Source organism: Notothenia coriiceps, unplaced genomic scaffold (assembly GCF_000735185.1).
Source record: "Notothenia coriiceps isolate Sejong01 unplaced genomic scaffold, NC01 NC01_scaffold00005538, whole genome shotgun sequence".
NCBI lineage: Eukaryota > Metazoa > Chordata > Actinopteri > Perciformes > Nototheniidae > Notothenia > Notothenia coriiceps.
The window spans coordinates 5,724-10,454 of record NW_011338239.1 but is presented as its reverse complement, the minus strand read 5'-3'; the positions used below and the strand labels follow the sequence as shown (position 1 = coordinate 10,454).

The window sequence follows — 4,731 nt, the reverse complement described above, 5'->3', positions numbered from 1 at the left end:
CCCTCCAACGTGGGCAAGACATGGAGTTGGCCAGAACCCCCGGCAGAAGAGCAGTCCTGCCGGGACCTCCATACGCGCTCGGACAATGGGGTTGGGCAGGACCCCCCGGCCAGAAGAGTAGTCTGCGGAACCTCCCAACGGGACACAACCATGGAAGTTTGGCAGGAATCCCCCCCGCAGAAGAACTAGTCCCTGCGGGAAACCATCCAACGGCTTCCAGGACATGGGGGGTTGGCCACGGACCCCCCCCCGGCAGAAGAGTGGTCTGCGGGAACCTCCAACGGGACCAGACATGGAGTTGGCAGGACCCCGGCAAGAGAGTAGTCGTGCGGGACCACCTCCAACGGACTCAGGACATGGAGGTTTGGCAGGACCCCCCGGCAGAAGAAGTGTCTGCGGGACCTCCAACGTGGACCAAGATGGAGTTGGCAGGGACCCCCGGCAGAAGAGTAGTCTGCGGGACCTCACACGGCGACAGGACATGGGGTGGCAGGACCCCCGGCAGAAGCGCAGGTCTGCGGGGACCTCCAACGACACGTTGAGTGGGTTGGTTCGCAACGGAACACGGGGAGCTGGGCGTCGGGACGGACAGCAATCAGGACAACGGGGATGCTGGCGTCGGACGGACAGCCACCGGAGACGAGGTGCTGGAGTCCGGCCGGTTGCGGCCAGGAACGAGGCTTGGGACGTACCGGACGGGGACAGCCCATCAGTGCACGGGAGCTGGCGTCGGACGGACAGCCAACCGGAGACGAGGTGCTGGAGTCGGCCGGTATGCCGACAGAACATGGGGAGCTGGGGTCGGACGGACAGCCCACAGGAGACGAGGTGCTGGAGTCGGCCGGTACGCCGACAGGACTCGAGGAGCTGGCGTCGGCCGATGAGTCAGCAGGTGACGAGGAGCCGGAGTCGGGACCATGGTACTGGAGCCGGCACTGAAGCCGGGACCATGGACTGTAAGGTCCCGGTTCTGGAGCCGGAAACATGGCTGTAAGTCGGTTCTGGAGCTGGAAACATGGCTGTGTGGGTCGGTTCTGGAGCCGGAAACATGGCTGTGTGGGCCGGCTCTGGAGCCGGAAACATGGCTGTGTGGGCCGGCTCTGGAGCCGGAAACATGGCTGTGTGGGCCGGCACTGGAGCCGGCAACATGGCTGTGTGGGCCGGCACTGGAGCCGGCAACATGGCTGTAAGGTCCGGTTCTGGACCCGGAAACATGGCTGCTGGGTGCGGAGCGGAAGCCTGGACCCTGGCTGTGTAAGCCAGGTAATGGAGTATGGAAGCATGGATGCGTGGGCCGGTACTGGTGCACGGATCCATGGCCTTGTGGGCCGGTTCTGGAGCAGGGACCAAGGCTGCTGGGCAAGGAACCGGAACACGGGTCCATGGCTGTGTGGGATGTTACTGGAGCACGGTACCATTGCTATGTGGGATGGTACTGGAGCACGGAACCATGGCTGCTGGGTCCGGCGCTGGAGCCGGAACCATGGCTGTTGGGCGCGGAACCCTGGCCTTGCGTCTCTTAGGAGTTTTNGGAAGCCTGGACCCTGGCTGTGTAAGCCAGGTAATGGAGTATGGAAGCAAAGCTGCGTGGGCCGGTACTGGAGCACGGAGCCACGGCTGCTGGGTCTGGCGCTGGAGCCGGAACCATGGCTGCTGGGCGCGGAACCCTGGCCTTGCGTCTCTTAGGAGTTTTTTGGAGGCTTCGTGGACCCCCAAACTCCAGACCAGACCCCAAGAAAGGGTCAGAAAATGAGGACTGGCTCTCAGGGCTACATGAAAAAATCCTAAACCACTCGGACAACAAGCTCCAGAGCCAGGGCTTGCGAGCAACCTCCTGACGTGCCTCCTTCAACGCAGCCTCTCTACCCCGTCTAGATGAGGCGCCTTTCCACGTATAAAAAATATACTCCAGAGAATATCCAAGACGTTCCGCCTGTAGCTTCAAAAGGTCTGCTGGGTCCATTTTAAGGTCGGTTCGTACTGTCACGGTTTGTGAAACAAGCAGGACCCAAATGCAGATATAAACTGAAAATTCCTTTATTTCAAGGCTATGATATATATATATATATATATACATTGACAAAACAGAACACTCACCGCAGAACTAGTCAGGGAACAAGACGAACCGACCAAGACAGACAGAAAACCCAGAACTTAAATACACACAAGACTACTCACACAACAAGACACAGGTGAGGAGGGAGGAGAAAACACAGGGGCCCAGGTGAACATAATCAGACAATTAGACACACCAGGGAAACTAATGACAAGACAATAACCCAAAGGAAAACATGACATGGAAAACCGCAAAAACACCCAAACCTACAAAACTATAAACGTGACATAACATGAGAATCGTGACACTTATGCACCTAAGGGTTAAAACACCACTTTAAGTTTTCATTAAGTAAACTTAACCTGAGAACCACCTAAGGTCACTTTTCAGATGTGCTATTTGCAGCCCTAGTGAATTTCGTATAGCTAATTTATTTATTTGTTAAAACATGCGAAGGCAATTGCTTTATTTTTCCCACAATGCAGCTTCAGTGAGCTCTGATGTAACGCAGTTAACATCAACGCTACTATTAGTATTTGAAAAGCTGAGACAACCCCTGCGTGGTCAATTAGTTGACCAATCGCTGGTTTGGTTTTACTTCGCTAAGATTTCTTGAGTTCATCTGCCATTTTTGTAATGCTTTTTTCAAGATGAATGACTTATTTCAAAAATGTTCATGAGCAAATATCTGGTGAACAGAAGATTTAAGTATCTGTGGAAACTCAGTTTTACAGATCTGTCCTCTTTCTACCATTCAATAAATCAACAAAATCCTATTCAAATAATGAACGTTTACCACAAAGATATTTAGTGGAGTCCAGCCTTAACAGGTTGCCTGTCACTAGCATTAGCCATTTAGAAGACCCATTTTTTGGATGGTGAGCTTCTATTGTGACAAACAAAAAAAGTCATCATTATGTGTCATTGTCAGAGACTCAGAAACACCTGCACAGACTTTTTTGGAACACAATGTATATTTAGAATATATTTGTTGGCATTTAGACTCAATTTTGAGCAGTTTAAAAAGAAACATTTGTTCATTTTCTAACTATTTCATAATAATAATGTCTTGAAGGAGGTATATTGAAGGGCTAAGTTCTGGCTGATCGGCAGATGGTGTTACTATGGATGATATCAGGTGAATATGCAGTATGCCTACAGTCACTCCTCTGTGCTGCCACTCTGTGTCATCACACCTCCGAACCTCCGCTATAACCCGGGAAACCCCGGCGGAGAGAAACAGCTGACTCACACGATGCCTCCCATCACGGGCCTCTAATTAAAAGAGTGATAACACGGAGCGTTTGTTGAATGCAGTAATCCAAAGACTCTCACAGCTACACAAACACTTGCCTTTTTTAGCCCCGGGGATTTAACCCTGACCCCGACTGTGATAGCATCAAAGATAAAGCCATTGAAGTACATACATAAGACATTAATAATTCACATGGAGCTGCATTGTTTTTCCTTTTGAAGTGTTGCTGAACTAAAGGACAAACCCACTGAAAGCATTCAGAGTATGTGTCCTGTGTGTCCCCAGTTTCTGAAGGGAAGGAGACAGAGCACTGTAGCTCTGCTATGCCGTCAGGTGGATGTTGGACATCAATACAATTCTCTATGCCAATGTCTGGGCTCTTTTGGCCTGGGAATAATATTTCACACCTAGATAGATTCAAGTGGCATGGAGGAAACATTGCAGAAATCCATAACATTGAATTACAGCTCCACAGAAATATATATTTTTATTTTTAGAGCTTTTGTTGATGCTCATCTTCAACTCATTGTAAGGATGTTTCTCACATGATACCCCACAGAAACAAAGCCTGGCATTCATTCAGTATTGTTGCATATAGGCTTTCATTGGAATTGTGTCATGTTTTAGAAAAAGGCTTTTCTAAATTACTTCTTCCAAGCTTATGTTGAAAAAACCCAAAACAATGTGTTTTTTTATAGCCAATAAGTTTGATCTGAGAGTCTAAAATATCACACAATGGAACACATTAAACTTACTTTAAAGGTTATTATTGGTCTCAATAATATAAAAAATTAAATCCAAATTCAAATGGTTTAGAATATTATAGTTAATCAGTTCAGGTGTACTTTACTTTTATTTTAGGATTTTTCTTTAAAACTGCTAAAAGTGTGTTCTTTTCCTGATGTTTAAGCTGCATAAGAATAAAGTGATGCAATGTTCTGAATTTCCAGACTGCTTTATCATTTGATTATGTTGATTTACCTTCTTCATCTTTACATCCACATTACTGATGATTATTTAAAACCGATTTACTGAGAGGCAAAACAAGTTACTACAGTGGACTAGTGATAAGCCCCCATCAGTTAAAGTAAGGTACTTTGGAATATCTAACAAATATCGAAAATGCCTGAAAATCTGAGCTATTTTTCTATGTAGAAGAAGGTATTATGGCATTACTGGGTTTCTGAAAATGAGGCAAAAAGTCAATAGATATATAGTTTTTATAAAATAATTGTGTAAATATTTTGTGGAAGAATCGATAGTCAACCTTACAATATTGTCAGAATATCAATATCCATAGATTTGGTGATTTTCCTCACATCGCCTGGCCATAGCTTACAGTATCTACCTCTAGTTTGAGGAAACACATTGTCAGCAATTCAGCTCTTAGGTCACTTTTTAAGGGGTGGGGGGGGGGGGG

General features: G+C 47.5%; 1 protein-coding gene across 1 annotated transcript in view; it reads right to left on the bottom strand.

Annotated features, from left to right (window-relative positions):
- The window catches only part of LOC104942973 (ryanodine receptor 1-like), a gene marked incomplete at its 3' end in the record, with an annotated part of 27,050 nt that overhangs the window by 21,363 nt on the left and 956 nt on the right, over positions 1-4,731 (bottom strand). The gene's annotated exons all lie outside the window — the stretch shown is intronic.